Here is an 18,954-nt window from a genome sequence, read left to right as displayed (position 1 = left end):
CCAGGTTCCTGATGTCAGTTTGTAGGGTTCCCTTGGGACTGTCAGGGCAGCACAGGTTTGAGCTGGGGGCAGCTTGGGTCTGCAACACATCTTCGATCGTTTGGATTTTTGGAGGTGTCCGGCCACTCAGGGCCACAGGCCCCTGGAGACAAAGACAGGTCCTTTTCCCCGGGAAAGAAATGTAGCCAGCCCAGGTTCCTGATGTCAGTTTGTAGGGTTCCCTTGGGACTGTCGGGGCAGCACAGGTTTGAGCTGGGGGCAGCTTGGGTCTGCGACACATCCTCGATCGTTTGGATTTTTGGAGGTGCCCGGCCACTCAGGGCCACAGGCCCCTGGAGGCAAGGATTAGCCTTTTTCCTTGGGAAAGAAAAGTGGCCATCCCAAATTCCTGATGTCAGTTTGTAGGGTTCCCTTGGGACTGTCAGGGCAGCACAGGTTTGAGGTGGGGGCAGCTTGGGTCTGCGACACATCTTCGATCGTTTGGATTTTTGGAGGTGTCCAGCCAGTCAGGGCTACAGGCCCCTGGAGACACAGACCGGTCCTTTTCCCTGGGAAAGAAATGTAGGCAGCCCAGGTTCCTGATGTCAGTTTGTAGGGTTCCCTTGGGACTGTCAGGGCAGCACAGGTTTGAGCTGGGGGCAGCTTGGGTCTGCGACACATCTTCGATCGTTTGGATTTTTGGAGGTGTCCGGCCACTTCAGGGCCACAGGCCCCTGGAGACAAAGACCGGTCCTTTTTCCTTGGGAAAGAAAAGTGGCCAGCCCAGGTTCCTGATGTCAGTTTGTAGGGTTCCCTTGGGACTGTCAGGGCAGCACAGGTTTGAGCTGGGGGCAGCTTGGGTCTGCGACACATCTTTGATCGTTTGGATTTTTGGAGGTATCCGGCCACGTCAGGGCCACAGGCCCCTGGAGACAAAGTCCGGTCCTTTTTCCTTGGGCAATAAAAGTGGCCAGCCCAGGTTCCTGATGTCAGTTTGTAGGGTTCCCTTGGGACTGTCAGGCCAGCACAGGTTTGAGGTGGGGGCAGCATGGGTCTGCGACACATCTTCGATCGTTTGGATTTTTGGAGGTGTCAGGACACTCAGGGCCTCAGGTCCCTGGAGACACAGACCGGTCCTTTTCCCTGGGAAAGAAAAGTGGCCAGCCCAGGTTCCTGATGTCAGTTTGTAGGGTTCCCTTGGGACTGTCAGGGCAGCACAGGTTTGAGCTGGGGGCAGCTTGGGTCTGCAACACATCTTCGATCGTTTGGATTTTTGGAGGTGTCCGGCCACTCAGGGCCACAGGCCCCTGGAGGCAAAGATAGCCATTTTCTTTGCGAAAGAAAAGTGGCCAGCCCAGGTTCCTGATGTCAGTTTGTAGGGTTCCCTTGGGACTGTCAGGGCAGCACAGGTTTGAGCTGGGGGCAGCTTGGGTCTGCGACACATCTTCGATCGTTTGGATTTTTGGAGGTGTCCGGCCACTCAGGGCCACAGGCCCCTGGAGACAAAGACAGGTCCTTTTCCCCGGGAAAGAAATGTAGCCAGCCCAGGTTCCTGATGTCAGTTTGTAGGGTTCCCTTGGGACTGTCAGGGCAGCACAGGTTTGAGCTGGGGGCAGCTTGGGTCTGCAACACATCTTCGATCGTTTGGATTTTTGGAGGTGTCCGGCCACTCAGGGCCACAGGCCCCTGGAGGCAAAGATAGCCATTTTCTTTGCGAAAGAAAAGTGGCCAGCCCAGGTTCCTGATGTCAGTTTGTAGGGTTCCCTTGGGACTGTCAGGGCAGCACAGGTTTGAGCTGGGGGCAGCTTGGGTCTGCGACACATCTTCGATCGTTTGGAGTTTAGGAGGTGTCCGGCCACTTCAGGGCCACAGGTCCCTGGAGGCAAGGATCAGCGATTTTCTTTGGGAAAGAAAAGTGGCCAGCCCAGGATCCTGATGTCAGTTTGTAGGGTTCCCTTGGGACTGTCAGGGCAGCACAGGTTTGAGGTGGGGGCAGCTTGGGTCTGCGACACATCTTCGATCGTTTGGATTTTTGGAGGTGTCCGGCCACTCAGGGCCACAGGTCCCTGGAGGCAAAGATCAGCCTTTTTCCCTGGGAAAGAAAAGTGGCCAGCCCAGGTTCCTGATGTCAGTTTGTAGGGTTCCCTTGGGACTGTCAGGGCAGCACAGGTTTGAGCTGGGGGCAGCTTGGCTCTGCGACACATCTTCGATCGTTTGGATTTTTGGAGGTGTCCGGCCACTCAGGGCCACAGGTCCCTGGAGACACCGACCGGTCCTTTTCCCAGGGAAATAAAAGTGGCCAGCCCAGGTTCCTGATGTCAGTTTGTAGGGTTCCCTTGGGACTGTCAGGGCAGCACAGGTTTGAGCTGGGGGCAGCTTGGGTCTGTGACACATCTTCGATCGTTTGGATTTTTGGAGGTGTCTGGCCTGTCAAGCCCACAGTCCCCTGGAGACACAGACTGGTCCCTTTCCCTGGGAAAGAAAAGTGGCCAGCTCAGGTTCCTGATGTCAGTTTGTAGGGTTCCCCTGGGACTGTCAGGGCAGCACAGGTTTGAGCTGGGGGCAGCTTGGGTCTGCGACACATCTTCGATCGTTTGGATTTTTGGAGGTGTCCGGCCACTTCAGGGCCACAGGCCCCTGGAGACAAAGACTGGTCCTTTTCCCTGGGAAAGAAACGTAGCCAGCCCAGGTTCCTGATGTCAGTTTGTAGGGTTCCCTTGGGACTGTCAGGGCAGCTCAGGTTTGAGCTGGGGGCAGCTTGGGTCTGCAACACATCTTCGATCGTTTGGATTTTTGGAGGTGCCCGGCCACTCAGGGCTACAGGCCCCTGGAGGCAAAGATTAGCCTTTTTTCTTGGGAAAGAGAAGTGGCCAGCCCAGGTTCCTGATGTCAGTTTGTAGGGTTCCCTTGGGACTGTCAGGGCAGCAGAGGTTTGAGCTGGGGGCAGCTTGGGTCTGCGACACATCTTCGATCGTTTGGATTTTTGGAGGTGTCCGGCCACTTCAGGGCCACAGGCCCCGGAAGCAAAGATCAGCCTTTTTCCTTGGGAAATAAAAGTGGCCAGCCCAGGTTCCTGATGTCAGTTTGCAGGGTTCCCTTGGGACTGTCAGGGCAGCAGAAATTCTTGGTGGTGACAATTTGGGTGTGGGACTCAGCCTGCCTTATTGAGATTTGTGGAGGGAACCGCCTATTCAGAGCCACAGGCCCCTTGAACTTTATCCCCAGCCCTTTTCCCTGTGAAACAAAAACCACCACTCCCGATTTTTATGCTAGTTTGCAGGAGGTTCTTGTCACTGCCAGGGCAGCCCGAATTTTCGGTGGGTGCAGTTTTGCTCCCTTGTAAATCTTGCACCGTTCGGACCTTGAGGTTGCATAATGTCATTTGGGGCCACTGACCTCTGGACCCAATCGCTGATCCTTTTCCCTGTAAAACCAAACTCTCTCTCACCGTGTATTGATGTCTGTTCACTGGTGGTGTGCTTCACCCCGAGGTCAGCAAGAGTTCTTGGTGTTGGCATCTGTGGTCTGTGAGAAATCGTTCGCTGTCTGCAATTTTGGATGCAATTCCTGTTTGGCTAGGGGCACACAGAGAGGAAAGACTGTTAATTTCCTTGGAAAGCAAAGTCTGACACCCCATTGTTTAAGGGGCAGACAAAGGGCTGCGTGGGGGAGGGAACTCCCCACAGGACCTTTCTTCACCTCATCCCCCACTCCAAAGTGTCGCAGCCCCCCGTGTGACAAGCCGCTTTCAGACGGTTTCCTGGGCACACCTGCATAGGGAGCTGCTAGTCTAGAGGGCCTAACAGGGCTATTCCAAGCGTTCCTCCAGGAACTATGGTTGGAACATCCAGCAGGGACTGGGGAGCAGCCAGACCCACCTGGGCACGGAGCATCCCTTTGAGAAAATGCCAAGGGAAGAGCCCTCTTGCCAAGGGTCAGCACCTGAGCAGGCCAGGCAGCATGTGGGGTTCCAGGGGAGAGCTTTCAGCTTTCCCCTTTTATTGTGTCAGCCCTTCCCTAGAACCCCCAGACCTTCCACAGCAGTCCCAGAAAAGAGAGGGCTTAGTAGGAGAAAAGGAGTTTAAATTGAGAGAAAAAGCTTCCTTTTCCATTATTTCTTGTGTTCAAATCGTGAGGGAATCCACTTTCCCTGCAATTTTAATGGTCTCAGTGGAAAGAATCCCTGCCTTTTCTATGCTGTTAGGGGTGTTAATTGACAGGGAATCCCCATTTTCCATTATTTTCCAGATTAAATAGAAGGGGAAAACCTTGATAATGTTTTTTATGGGTTTGAATTAAGGGTAACTGCATTTGAATTAAGGGTAACCCTTTGTGTTGTCCTAAGGCTTAAATTGAGGGGAAAGCCCAGCTGTCCCTCCTTCTTAAGGGTTTGGATTGAGGGGAAAATCCCTCTTTCTTCATCACTGGAGAGATTTAAAGTGAGGAAAACCCCTCTTTTCCCAATATTCTCGGGGATTGAATTAAAGGGCAGAAGACATTCATTTGCCATTGTATCAGTTTCAGCGGAGGTAACTGCCCCATTTCCTCCTGTTAAAGGCTTCACTTGAAGGAGGCTCTGTCTTTTTCAGCATTTTAAGGGTTTAAAACTACCTTTCAGGGCACTTCTTTCTGCACCCTAGGACTAAATATCTCAGAGCAGGGCAAGCCTGGCATGTACTTAATCTTTATGCTGCCCGGGAGGCTATTATTTTTCTTATTTTTATTTATCATGTAGATAGCCCTAGGTAGTAGTCCCAAGGAGACAGACTGTTCATATAATTAGTATTCTTCTCCACCCTACTTAGTCACAAGTGGAGTACTACTTAGTAGTCACTGAGGAATAATTATATAAGTTAACAGCAAATTACCCAACTTATCTAGCTATGCTGCCTAAAAACAAAGTTTTATTTCTTTTTTATTTTCAAATAAACAAAGTTTATTTCTTACCAGCTTTCTGCCCTTTTGTTCCAAGTAGTTGTAGCAAAAAAGAAAGTGCTGTCATTTCCCTGGAGAGTTTTCTTCTGTAGCAAGCCCTTTACTCCCCTCGAATTCAAGTCAGAGGAGCCAAACAGCTGCAGCCACTCTGAGGGCTTTTATACCCGGTGGGATTTGCCCCTCTCCTTTCCCAGGCATTGTGGGAACGAGAGGCGGGCCCAATCAGGGGTATATTAACCCCAGCCTTGACCAGGGGCCTTCATTCCCTCTCTGGAATCTGCTGGGGTAAGAGCTCTCCTCTCATTTTGGTGAAGAGGCTCTTTCAGCTTATCTCAGGTTGTTTTCAGCAGGTGCTTTTGGGCATCTAAAGCAACAGAGGCTTTGAAGAGACTGTGAAGAAAACAACGTTGAATACAGGGAGTATTTAAGTTCATGATTTGGGTTTTGCATTCAGGGGTGGTAAGGTGGTTTTGTAATTTATGATTTTGTTTTGTTGTTTTTTTGGTTTTTTTTTTAGGAGGAGTCCAACTTCCTGCAACTCCAGGTTGTGTCAAGTACAACATTTTTTCAGCAGATTCATTGTGTCACAAAAGGTATCTGCCCTGTGTCAAAGATGATGTTTGAGATTGAGGCTTCAGATGAGTTGAGGATTGTGACTAGGAGAGGGAGAGTGAGCAGGGTGCCCGGTTAGGAGTTATTGTGGGGGGTTTTGAAGGTAGCAGGGTGAGAAATGGTGTCTATTTGAGGACCCCCCCAAGGCTTTTCACAAGCATAGCAGAGGCATTCGTGCGTCGTACAGCACACGAGCTCATCCACTGCACTCACAGAAATGCCATGTAACTTTGCCTCTCTCTAATCCAGGTGCCACTCATAATAACAGCCATAGCCTTGGACTCAGGATGAAGCTGGAGACTTGAGGACCCAGGCACGCTCAGAAGAGGATAAGTAGCTGACTTGCTGGGATTTGGCCCACGTAACACTAAACTCATGCATTGATTTTGCTGTTCTTTATTGTAACCGACTAAGAGGCTAACAGGCGATCACACGGCCCTCCGAGGTAGACTCATTTCAGGTCCAACCTGGATTCACATCAGCCATCACCCAAAAGATAAGTCGGGGCCACAGCCTGGAGATGGGAGTAGTGGATTGGAAATTCCTGGGATAGATTTGAAAACTAGCAGAGGATAAAGGGATATCTTCTAAGGGGCCTCTTAGGACAGCTAAAGGGAGAGGCTCTACTTTTGATTGCAGCTGTAGGGTGTGCAGTGCAGAACAGTTCCGGTCCGTGTTGTGTTGTCCCATGTACCGTGTTATCTGGTGTGTCTTTGGGGTCCCTTGGATCAGATATCCCTGCCTTTTCCCCTCAAGGGCCTTAACACAAGCATCAGCCAGCATCTCTGGGTTCTCGAACGCTCGCACTTCTCGGCACGACGCCGATATCGTTCGTTCTTTTACCGGCGGGCTCGGCCGTCTCTCTCGGTCGCATCTCCGAAGCATCGAGTCGGACGTCTTTTGAGGCCTCCTTCCCGGCCGTATCACCATCCATCCTTTCCAGCCACGAGCTGTAACATCCTGGGGCTTACCAGATTGTATGGATATGGAAAGCATTCTAAACGTAGCATTGTCTCACAGCCATCCTGATCATTGTGACCAACAGTTCTTTTAACGGGTCACTCTGTTCCAGTCTTCTCCAGGAGCTCTTCTGCTCCTTAGAGCCTCCTCCATCCACCACTGCCAGAGCATCGGTCATCTCTTTTGGCATCCTCTCACTCCTCGCCATTATTCTTCTTGCCAGGAAGTTATCATCCTTGTGTCACGCCGTTCGTATCATAACGTGTTGTTTGTGTCATAACGTGTTGTTTGTGTTTAGCGTCCCCTTGTTTGTCCCGTCCTGTGTCACGGGTGTCTGCACATATTTGTCCCAGAGCTGTTCTGCCCTGCTGCATAGCCTGGTGTAATAGGATAAGTTCTGGGGACTTGAAATTTGCAGTGCAGGGTGTAGTTGGACTCTAGATGGTATTCCTAGATTGGCATAAGGTGTTTGCAGCTGTTAAGTTATCTTGCAACCATTTGACTTTTGTCCTAACTCTCTTTCAGATGCAGGTGGATTAAATCTGTGGCAGAGCCCCCCCAGTCCCTGGAGAGGGGGTTCCCCTGAGCAGGTCAGTCACCGTTTGTCTCTGCAGTGGAAGTATAAATGGTGACTGTGTGTTACAGTACTGTTTTCTGTCTTTATTTTTAGGCATTAAATCTGGATCTCTGCAGTCAAGGTGAGCAGTGACCGGTTGCAGAAACAGGTGTTCTCACTCAGGTCTCAATTTCTGGTGCAACTCTAAAGCCTCCATTCTTGTTTGTGTGCTTTAGGCAATCCACTCGGAGTATGCCAAGCCCCCGTCACCAACCAGCCGATGGACCGGGTTTCCTGTGCTCGTGAGTCCTCTGGAAGTATTTCAGGGCCGTGATGAAGCCTTGAAATTTTGTATTTCAAGGTCCCATCCGGGTAGCCTTTGGCAAGGGCCGAGGAGTTGCGGTGAGTCGCCGAGGTAGGGAGAGGGAGCCAGGGTCCACTTAGGTTTCAGCAATGCCGAGTCACTTTGTCTCTTCTCAACCCAGGCATACCCTGCGATGACGGCGTCAGCCTCCGAGCACGGCCAAAGCGTGCGGCCCAAGGAGCCGGGCATTCTGAGGAGAACGGTGAGTAGCAGAATTGCTGGGTTTTGTCCGTTGTACAGCTAAGATCACGCAGTGATGTTTGGTGTTCTCGATTGTAGTTGAGCAAGGGACTACAGCCCGGTGATCGTAAGAAAATTCCCAGCAGGCAAGGCGGCCTCCGTTTGCACGTGACGTGGATTCTCATCCCCGGATGTCCGAGAGATAAGTCGAGGGCTACGACCTTGAGAGGGGATGAAAGCGAGGCGCTGGGAGCGTTTTTTGAATCAGCTTTGGTGGCAGGGATGTGCAAGAAGTATCCACTTAGGCCACCTAAAGGGAAAGGGTTTTTTTTGATCACAGTGCTCAGGGCAGAGCAGTTCCGGTGTGTGTTGTGTCACTTGTCTATTGTGCATTCTGTGTGTTTGGGTATTTCGTGTCACATGGCTTTTTTACCTTAGCCCTTTGAGGGCCCTATCGGAAACCCTGGCCTCATTTTTGGCATCCGTGATCTCCGCATTCCTTGGACGGGCACCAGTGCAATAGGACTCTTGATTCCAGAGGTCAGACAGGCATCTGAATTGCATCTCTCTTTAGAAGCATCCAGTCAGATGTTTTTTAAGGTCTTGCTCTGAGCTGTGTCAACAGCCACACACCGCAATGATCCCTTAAAGCCGATTAGGACCGATAAGAATGCAAAGCTAGCTAGAGCCTTTGGACCGTAAAACATTCCTCTCTGCAGTTCTCTTAAGAAATCATTCTGTTAGCATCTTGTTCCTGCAGGGTTCTCTGAGCCTCATCGGCTCCGAGCCGTCCGTCTCACCTAGGTCATCTCGTTCCGCATTCTCCCGGCGCTCGCCGGCATTGTTCTCACCGAGAGCTCTCTCCCCCTGTCGCGTCCCCTCGTTTGTCACGTTCTGTCCTGTGTCACGGGTGTCTGCACGTATTTGTCCCGGAACTGCTCTGCCCTGCTGCATAGCCTGTAACAGGACAAGTCCCAGGAGTTGAAATTTCTGCTGCGGGGTGTAGTTGGGCTCTAGATTGTATTCGTAGATTGACATGTTTGGTGCTGTTAAGTTATCCTGCAGCCGTTTGACATTACTCCTACCTTTCTTTCAGATGCAGGCAGATTAAATCTGTAGCAGAGCCCCCAATCCCGGGTCAAGGGGTTTTCCCTGAGAAGGTCAGTCGCTGTTTGTGTTTGCAGGGGAAGCATAAATGGTGACTATGTTACAGCACTGTTCTTTGTCTTTATTATTAGGAAGTCCAGGCAGATAGCTGCAGCCAAGGCCAAGTGTGCCAGGTGAGCAGTGGACAGAAGCAGTTGTTCTCGCACAGGTCTCAGTTTCTGGTGCACCTCTAACCATCCGTTCTCATTTGCGTGCTTTAGGCCATCCACTCGGCGTACGCTAAGCCCATGTCATCAGGTGGCGGACGGACCGGGTTTCCTGCACTCGTGAGCCCTCCGGAAGTATGACGGGACCCCGTGATGAAGCCCACGCATCTTGTATTTCAAGGTCCCGTCTGGGTAGCTCACGGGAACGGCCGAGGAGCTGCGGTGAGTCGGGGAGGTAGGGAGGAGGAGCGGGGGTCCACTCCAGTTTCAGCCGTGCCCAGTCACCTTGTCTCCACTTAACCTAGGCGTACCTCGTGACGGCAGCGTCGGCCTCGGAGCGCGGCCGAAGCGTGCGGCCCGAACGCCAGGGCTCTCTTAGGAGAAGGTGAGTAGCAGAATTGTCAGGTTTTAGCCCATGTGCTGTTAAGATTGTGCACTGATGTTTCCTTTTCTTTGTCTTGGCAGACGAAGAGATAAGAGCCTGGTGACAGCTGGAACTTCCCAGACGGGGAGGTGGCCTTCTTTTGCACTCGACAGGGATTTGCACGCCCAGAAGTGTGCAAGATAAGTCGAGGGCTACGACCCACTGAGGGGAGGGAAGCGGGGTGCTGGCTTGGGACTGCCCGGAAGGGATTTTTGAGTCTGCTTTGGAGATGGGGATGTCTAAGAAGTGTCTCCTTAGGCCACCTAAAGGGAAAGCGTCTCTTTTGATCTCAGCGCTGAGGTGCGCAGGGCAGAGCAGTTCCGGTGTGGGTCGTGTCACTTGTCTCTTGTGCATTCTGTGTTGTTTGGGTCTGTCACGTCACTTGTCTTTTTTTACCTTAGCTGTCTGAGGGTCATCTTGGCATCTGTGATCTTTGCGTTCCTCGGCCCGGCCCCAACGCCACAGGCCTTTTGACTCGGGAGTCCCGACAGGCATCGCAGTCGTATCTGTCTTTAGAAGCATCCGGTCGGATGTCTTTGAAGGTCTCGTTCTGAGCGGTAGCGACAGCCGCACGCCCCAACGATCCATTATAGCGGCTTAGGACTCGTGAGAACGCCGAGCTAGGTAGCTCATTCTTACCGTAGGCTTTTCAGGCATCCGCTTGTGCAGTTCTCGGAAGACATCGTTTTCTTAGCATCTTCTTCCTGCAGGGTTCTTTGAGCCTCATCGGCTCCGAGCCGTCCGTCTCCCCTAGGTCATCTCGTTCCGCAATCTCTCTGTCCTCGCGGGCATTTTTCTCGCCAAGAGATTTTTCTCCTCGTGGCGTCCCCTCGTTTGTCGTGTCCTGTCCTGTGTCACGGGTGTCTGCACATATTTGTCCCGGAGCTGCTCTGTCCTGCTGCATAGCCTGGTGTAATTGCACAAGTCCTGGAGACCTGCAATTTGGAATGGGGGATGTAGTTGTATTCTAGATGGTATTCCTAGATTCACACAGGATGCTTGGACCTGTTAAGTTATCCTACAGTTGTTTGAATTTTCTCCTAACTTTCTTTCAGATGCAGACATTTAAGATCTGTGGCAGAGCGCCCCTCCTGGGTCAGGGGGTTTTCCCTGAGAAGGTCAGTCGCTGTTTGTGTTTGCAGGGGAAGCATAAATGGTGACTATGTTACAGCACTGTTCTTTGTCTTTATTATTAGGAAGTCCAGGCAGATAGCTGCAGCCAAGGCCAAGTGTGCCAGGTGAGCAGTGGACAGAAGCAGTTGTTCTCGCACAGGTCTCAGTTTCTGGTGCACCTCTAACCATCCGTTCTCATTTGCGTGCTTTAGGCCATCCACTCGGCGTACGCTAAGCCCATGTCATCAGGTGGCGGACGGACCGGGTTTCCTGCACTCGTGAGCCCTCCGGAAGTATGACGGGACCCCGTGATGAAGCCCACGCATCTTGTATTTCAAGGTCCCGTCTGGGTAGCTCACGGGAACGGCCGAGGAGCTGCGGTGAGTCGGGGAGGTAGGGAGGAGGAGCGGGGGTCCACTCCAGTTTCAGCCGTGCCCAGTCACCTTGTCTCCACTTAACCTAGGCGTACCTCGTGACGGCAGCGTCGGCCTCGGAGCGCGGCCGAAGCGTGCGGCCCGAACGCCAGGGCTCTCTTAGGAGAAGGTGAGTAGCAGAATTGTCAGGTTTTAGCCCATGTGCTGTTAAGATTGTGCACTGATGTTTCCTTTTCTTTGTCTTGGCAGACGAAGAGATAAGAGCCTGGTGACAGCTGGAACTTCCCAGACGGGGAGGTGGCCTTCTTTTGCACTCGACAGGGATTTGCACGCCCAGAAGTGTGCAAGATAAGTCGAGGGCTACGACCCACTGAGGGGAGGGAAGCGGGGTGCTGGCTTGGGACTGCCCGGAAGGGATTTTTGAGTCTGCTTTGGAGATGGGGATGTCTAAGAAGTGTCTCCTTAGGCCACCTAAAGGGAAAGCGTCTCTTTTGATCTCAGCGCTGAGGTGCGCAGGGCAGAGCAGTTCCGGTGTGGGTCGTGTCACTTGTCTCTTGTGCATTCTGTGTTGTTTGGGTCTGTCACGTCACTTGTCTTTTTTTACCTTAGCTGTCTGAGGGTCATCTTGGCATCTGTGATCTTTGCGTTCCTCGGCCCGGCCCCAACGCCACAGGCCTTTTGACTCGGGAGTCCCGACAGGCATCGCAGTCGTATCTGTCTTTAGAAGCATCCGGTCGGATGTCTTTGAAGGTCTCGTTCTGAGCGGTAGCGACAGCCGCACGCCCCAACGATCCATTATAGCGGCTTAGGACTCGTGAGAACGCCGAGCTAGGTAGCTCATTCTTACCGTAGGCTTTTCAGGCATCCGCTTGTGCAGTTCTCGGAAGACATCGTTTTCTTAGCATCTTCTTCCTGCAGGGTTCTTTGAGCCTCATCGGCTCCGAGCCGTCCGTCTCCCCTAGGTCATCTCGTTCCGCAATCTCTCTGTCCTCGCGGGCATTTTTCTCGCCAAGAGATTTTTCTCCTCGTGGCGTCCCCTCGTTTGTCGTGTCCTGTCCTGTGTCACGGGTGTCTGCACATATTTGTCCCGGAGCTGCTCTGTCCTGCTGCATAGCCTGGTGTAATTGCACAAGTCCTGGAGACCTGCAATTTGGAATGGGGGATGTAGTTGTATTCTAGATGGTATTCCTAGATTCACACAGGATGCTTGGACCTGTTAAGTTATCCTACAGTTGTTTGAATTTTCTCCTAACTTTCTTTCAGATGCAGACATTTAAGATCTGTGGCAGAGCGCCCCTCCTGGGTCAGGGGGTTTTCCCTGAGAAGGTCAGTCGCTGTTTGTGTTTGCAGGGGAAGCATAAATGGTGACTATGTTACAGCACTGTTCTTTGTCTTTATTATTAGGAAGTCCAGGCAGATAGCTGCAGCCAAGGCCAAGTGTGCCAGGTGAGCAGTGGACAGAAGCAGTTGTTCTCGCACAGGTCTCAGTTTCTGGTGCACCTCTAACCATCCGTTCTCATTTGCGTGCTTTAGGCCATCCACTCGGCGTACGCTAAGCCCATGTCATCAGGTGGCGGACGGACCGGGTTTCCTGCACTCGTGAGCCCTCCGGAAGTATGACGGGACCCCGTGATGAAGCCCACGCATCTTGTATTTCAAGGTCCCGTCTGGGTAGCTCACGGGAACGGCCGAGGAGCTGCGGTGAGTCGGGGAGGTAGGGAGGAGGAGCGGGGGTCCACTCCAGTTTCAGCCGTGCCCAGTCACCTTGTCTCCACTTAACCTAGGCGTACCTCGTGACGGCAGCGTCGGCCTCGGAGCGCGGCCGAAGCGTGCGGCCCGAACGCCAGGGCTCTCTTAGGAGAAGGTGAGTAGCAGAATTGTCAGGTTTTAGCCCATGTGCTGTTAAGATTGTGCACTGATGTTTCCTTTTCTTTGTCTTGGCAGACGAAGAGATAAGAGCCTGGTGACAGCTGGAACTTCCCAGACGGGGAGGTGGCCTTCTTTTGCACTCGACAGGGATTTGCACGCCCAGAAGTGTGCAAGATAAGTCGAGGGCTACGACCCACTGAGGGGAGGGAAGCGGGGTGCTGGCTTGGGACTGCCCGGAAGGGATTTTTGAGTCTGCTTTGGAGATGGGGATGTCTAAGAAGTGTCTCCTTAGGCCACCTAAAGGGAAAGCGTCTCTTTTGATCTCAGCGCTGAGGTGCGCAGGGCAGAGCAGTTCCGGTGTGGGTCGTGTCACTTGTCTCTTGTGCATTCTGTGTTGTTTGGGTCTGTCACGTCACTTGTCTTTTTTTACCTTAGCTGTCTGAGGGTCATCTTGGCATCTGTGATCTTTGCGTTCCTCGGCCCGGCCCCAACGCCACAGGCCTTTTGACTCGGGAGTCCCGACAGGCATCGCAGTCGTATCTGTCTTTAGAAGCATCCGGTCGGATGTCTTTGAAGGTCTCGTTCTGAGCGGTAGCGACAGCCGCACGCCCCAACGATCCATTATAGCGGCTTAGGACTCGTGAGAACGCCGAGCTAGGTAGCTCATTCTTACCGTAGGCTTTTCAGGCATCCGCTTGTGCAGTTCTCGGAAGACATCGTTTTCTTAGCATCTTCTTCCTGCAGGGTTCTTTGAGCCTCATCGGCTCCGAGCCGTCCGTCTCCCCTAGGTCATCTCGTTCCGCAATCTCTCTGTCCTCGCGGGCATTTTTCTCGCCAAGAGATTTTTCTCCTCGTGGCGTCCCCTCGTTTGTCGTGTCCTGTCCTGTGTCACGGGTGTCTGCACATATTTGTCCCGGAGCTGCTCTGTCCTGCTGCATAGCCTGGTGTAATTGCACAAGTCCTGGAGACCTGCAATTTGGAATGGGGGATGTAGTTGTATTCTAGATGGTATTCCTAGATTCACACAGGATGCTTGGACCTGTTAAGTTATCCTACAGTTGTTTGAATTTTCTCCTAACTTTCTTTCAGATGCAGACATTTAAGATCTGTGGCAGAGCGCCCCTCCTGGGTCAGGGGGTTTTCCCTGAGAAGGTCAGTCGCTGTTTGTGTTTGCAGGGGAAGCATAAATGGTGACTATGTTACAGCACTGTTCTTTGTCTTTATTATTAGGAAGTCCAGGCAGATAGCTGCAGCCAAGGCCAAGTGTGCCAGGTGAGCAGTGGACAGAAGCAGTTGTTCTCGCACAGGTCTCAGTTTCTGGTGAAAGTCTAAGCATCCCCTTTTTTTTTTTTTTTATTTTTTTTATTTTAGGCAGTCCTCTTGCGAGATGTCTCTGATCCCAGGTGTCTGAGGCCAGGTGGGTGCAAGCTTAAGGTGTAGGTGGGCGTACTTGTCGGGTCAGGGTGGTGGTCTTTTCTTAGTATCTCAGTGTGGTTTTTTTTGCTTTGTTTCTTTGCAGGTGTCATTGCTGCTCTAGGCGTGTGAAGGAACAGAGTCAAGCGGGTGAGTCGGCATTTAGGCAGGGTGACTCATAGGTGACTGTTATGCGGCAGCACGCTAAGCCTGTACCTTTTCCTTTTGTAGGTATCCTCCTGGCAGCCTGTTGAGTCGCATCAAGATTTCAGGTGAGCCGGGGCAGCGGTGCGTCAGAGTTCCGGGGATTCCTCTTTTGCAGGGCGCTAGTTGCATTTTCTGTTTTGTCTTAGGTACCGTGAGGAGGCGCATAGCTGAAGTTTGGAAACGGCAGCACCGAAGCGGACGTAGAGAACGTGTCGCCGTCCACGTCCGGCTGACGATGGATTTTGTCCGGTCGTCTTGCAAAAGCTAAGTGTCGGGGCCAGTAGGTGGGAGAAGGGGAAAAACCTTTACTATCACAGGAGACAATTAGATGTTAGCTTAGAGGAGAGGCCCATAGTGGGACGGGCCCCTCAGAAGCAGAGGGAGAGGGTTTCTCCTCAGCCTCACCAGAGTCTTCGCCGGGCAGGGCAGTTCCGATCCATCTTCGCGTCCTCGTGAGGTTTGCGTCGGCGGCCTTCTTCGACTCTCGACATCGTCGTGGATCTTTTCACCCGAGGAGCCCGCCTTCACGTCCGGAGCTCTAGCCACGGTCACGCCGTAGTCATCGCTTTCTTGTCTAGGCCTACTGAGCTTCTTAGGCTTCCTCTTAAGTCCTTTGGCACTAACATCTTGAAAGGAGTTAAATTTCATCATCACATGCTATTGCCCTAGGGCTTTCTTTCCTTTGGCATCATCGGCCTATGACTCATCTTGGACTAGCAGTCTTGGGTCCATAAGGTGGAACTGGCAGGCAGTTTCCACTCGTGTCTGTGTTATGTCGTCCGTGTCTGTGTTATGTCGTCCGTGTCTGTGTTATGTCGTCCGTGTCTGTGTTATGTCGTCCGTGTCTGTGTTATGTCGTCCGTGTCCATTGATTTCTGCGTCATAGGCCTTTGTTACATCTCGAGGCTTTATCGGCATTGTTCTCTGCCGTATCGGCCATATTTTACTCGTGTACCTTCCTGGATATCGCTTATTCCGGCATCGTTACATTTTTACTTTTTGAGACGGGAAGAAGTACAGGAGACGTTCTCATCCATCTTCCTTCTCACCTTTGGTAGCGCCTTCTCTTCACATGCTATTCTCTCGGACTTCTAGAGGGAGCATATTAGACCCTCATCACCTGACCGCAGTAGTTCCGTAGCTTGCGCCTTCTCAAAGGGTATAGGGCTCAACAATTAATCTTCCGGAGAGTTACGTCAAGTCCTCGCTTATATTGTATCTAAGTCGGCTTATATTGTACGTGCTTAGGTTGTACCTACCTATGTTGGCTTATACTGTATGTGCTTATATTGTATGTACTTATGTCGTATGTACCTATGTCGGTTTATATTGTATGTACTTATACTGTATGTACCTACGTTGGCTTATATTGTGCATATATTGTATGTACCTACCTTGGCTTATGTTGTACACGCCTCTGTCGCGCCACTTACGATCGGAGCTGCCCTGCCCAGGCACGTAGTCACGGTTAGGTAGAGCAGTTATAAAACTTTACAGTTCATCTGTCTTCTATGGGGGTTTTGGGTACAAAATTTATGGGCCCGGAGCGGGAACAGCTCCTAGCCGTCAGATAGTCACTCGTCGACCGCCTCCCGTCGTCTCTGTCGTCTCGCAGGTCCCCGGATCCCTACACGTTATCCCGGAATCTACCGCCGGACATCGAAGAGCCGCGGTCAGAAGACGCGTCGAAGCGTCAACGTAGCGTTTCAAGTAAGGGTCGCGGTCAGCGTGTAAGCGGAAGAGCGTGCGAGAGAGCGTGATTGTCCGTGTCTGTCTGTGAGAGCTTGCGTCTGCAGGTGTGAGTGTGTGTCGACCGGTTCTAACCTTGTGCGTATGGCCTTTGCCTTTCAGGTTTTTCAGCTCATTTTTAAATTTAGAATAAAAAATCCCCAGCCGGGGGGTTTTTTTTTTTTTTCCCCCCGGCTGGGTTTTTTTTTTCCTCGGTCCCGGCCGGTCCGCGAGGCGACGTTCATCGCCAAAGTTGGGAGGCGGACCGTCCCGGGACCGGGGTTTTCGTCAGGCAGGAGGATTTTTTCGGAGGCTCCCGGGAACCACGTTCCCGAGGAGCGTCGTGCAGGCGTGTCGACGGCCGGGGGTTAGGGGAGCGGTTGAGACGAGAGCGAGGGTGGGTTTGCGGGTAAGCTGAAGGAGGGCTCCGTGTGCGTGTGTTTGTGTGCGTGTGGACCGGTTCTAACCTTGTGCGTATGGCCTTTGCCTTTCAGGTTTTTCAGCTCATTTTTAAATTTAGAATAAAAAATCCCCAGCCGGGGGGTTTTTTTTTTTTTTCCCCCCGGCTGGGTTTTTTTTTCCTCGGTCCCGGCCGGTCCGCGAGGCGACGTTCATCGCCAAAGTTGGGAGGCGGACCGTCCCGGGACCGGGGTTTTCGTCAGGCAGGAGGATTTTTTCGGAGGCTCCCGGGAACCACGTTCCCGAGGAGCGTCGTGCAGGCGTGTCGACGGCCGGGGGTTAGGGGAGCGGTTGAGACGAGAGCGAGGGTGGGTTTGCGGGTAAGCTGAAGGAGGGCTCCGTGCGTGTGTGTTTGTGTGTGTGCGTGTGGACCGGTTCTAACCTTGTGCGTATGGCCTTTGCCTTTCAGGTTTTTCAGCTCATTTTTAAATTTAGAATAAAAAATCCCCAGCCGGGGGGTTTTTTTTTTTTTTCCCCCCGGCTGGGTTTTTTTTTTCCTCGGTCCCGGCCGGTCCGCGAGGCGAAGTTCATCGCCAAAGTTGGGAGGCGGACCGTCCCGGGACCGGGGTTTTCGTCAGGCAGGAGGATTTTTTCGGAGGCTCCCGGGAACCACGTTCCCGAGGAGCGTCGTGCAGGCGTGTCGACGGCCGGGGGTTAGGGGAGCGGTTGAGACGAGAGCGAGGGTGGGTTTGCGGGTAAGCTGAAGGAGGGCTCCGTGCGTGTGTGTTTGTGTGTGTGTGCGTGTGGACCGGTTCTAACCTTGTGCGTATGGCCTTTGCCTTTCAGGTTTTTCAGCTCATTTTTAAATTTAGAATAAAAAATCCCCAGCCGGGGGGTTTTTTTTTTTTCCCCCCCGGCTGGGTTTTTTTTTCCTCGGTCCCGGTCGGTCCGCGAGGCGAAGTTCATCGCCAAAGTTGGGAGGCGGACCGTCCCGGGACCGGGGTTTTCGTCAGGCAGGAGGATTTTTTCGGAGGCTCCCGGGAACCACGTTCCCGAGGAACAACGATTGCCGGGGCTTAACGGAGCGGTTGCAACGAGAGCGACGGTGAGTTTGCGTGCAATGTGAAGGAGGCGGTCACGGTGGATGACTGTTGGTTTCTGTGTGCTATTTTTGTTTTGGTCTTTCCTCTAACAATCAAACAAAATGTAATGTAAATAGAAAAAAGGTTATATTGTGTTAATATGCGTTAGGTTTCTATCGCCCCGTATCGTTCCGTGTTTGCATTTGGCGCCGCATTTCCACATACGGCTCAGTACGTAAGCGGGATTTCTACCGGTCAGCGTACGGATTGTATCTACGCTCCCATTTGTATACATCGTTTCCATGCGTTTTGCTGGAGTGTAAATAAAAGAATTCATTCAATAAAGTTGAATCAACCCTAATAATGATGCCCCCCCGCTCCCTCCCCCTCCCCCTTTGGCTCCTGTGTTTTTTTGGTGCGGTTTAGTCATTTTTTTTTCCCCACTGTATTTCTTCCTTTGCTTCTTCTCTTAGTTTTCTTTCTGTCTCGTCATTTCTGTCCATCCCCTAACTTTGTTTCTGTTTCTCACTGTTTCTAAGTGTCTCTCTCTGCTTCTCTATTTCCCTGTATGTCTTTTCTTCTGTTTGTCTATTTCAGTATTTCTAACTATTTATTTTTCTCTCTAGTTGATGCTTTTACTCTTTATTTCTTTTTCTCTCCAGCTTCTCTTCTTTTTTTTCTCTATTCTTTTGTCTTCTTTCTCACTCTCACCCTCTTTCTTTTTCACTGTAACCCTTCTCATTTTTTACTCTCTGCCATTCTTTTCCTATTTCTTTTCCTCTCTCTTTCTCTCTTTCTCTCCTCTCTTTCTCTCTCTCCTAACTCTCTTTCTCTCCTCTCTTTCTCTCCTAACTCTTTCTCTCTTTCTCTCCTAACTCTCTCTTTCTCTCTTTCTCTCCTAACTCTCTCTTTCTCTCTTTCTCTCCTAACTCTCTCTTTCTCTCTTTCTCTCCTAACTCTCTCTTTCTCTCTTTCTCTCCTAACTCTCTCTTTCTGTCCTCTCTCTTTCTCTCTTTCTCTCCTAACTCTCTCTTTCTCTCCTAACTTTCTTTCTCTCTCTCCTAACTCTCTTTCTCTCTCTCCTAACTCTCTCTCTCTCCTAACTCTCTTTCTCTCCTAACTCTCTCTTTCTCTCTTTCTCTCCTAACTCTCTCTTTCTCTCTTTCTCTCCTAACTATCTCTTTCTCTCCTAACTCTCTTTCTCTATTAACTCTCTTTCTCTCTTTCTCTCCTAACTTTCTTTCTCTCTTTCTCTCCTAACTCTCTCTCCTAACTCTCTCTTTCTCTCTTTCTCTCCTAACTATCTCTTTCTCTCCTAACTCTCTTTCTCTCTTAACTCTCTTTCTCTCTTTCTCTCCTAACTTTCTTTCTCTCTTTCTCTCCTAACTCTCTCTCTTTCTCTTTCTCTTTCTCTTTCTTTCCATCTTTTCATTTCTAACTTTGTTT

General features: G+C 51.5%; 2 long non-coding RNA genes across 2 annotated transcripts; both read left to right on the top strand.

Annotated features, from left to right (window-relative positions):
• The first annotated feature begins 6,853 nt into the window (after positions 1-6,853).
• LOC128819062 (uncharacterized) lies at positions 6,854-7,332 on the top strand. The gene is made up of 3 exons (XR_008440632.1): positions 6,854-7,076; positions 7,157-7,184; positions 7,279-7,332. It is a non-coding gene; the product is annotated as an uncharacterized LOC128819062 (long non-coding RNA).
• Positions 7,333-14,212: 6,880 nt separating this feature from the next.
• LOC128819144 (uncharacterized) lies at positions 14,213-14,527 on the top strand. Its single transcript, XR_008440654.1, has 3 exons — positions 14,213-14,242; positions 14,324-14,364; positions 14,446-14,527. It is a non-coding gene; the product is annotated as an uncharacterized LOC128819144 (long non-coding RNA).
• The last annotated feature ends 4,427 nt before the right edge of the window (positions 14,528-18,954 follow it).

This window comes from Vidua macroura, chromosome 25 (assembly GCF_024509145.1).
Source record: "Vidua macroura isolate BioBank_ID:100142 chromosome 25, ASM2450914v1, whole genome shotgun sequence".
NCBI classification, from domain to species: Eukaryota; Metazoa; Chordata; class Aves; order Passeriformes; family Viduidae; genus Vidua; species Vidua macroura.
This window is presented reverse-complemented; position numbering and strand designations above follow the sequence as displayed.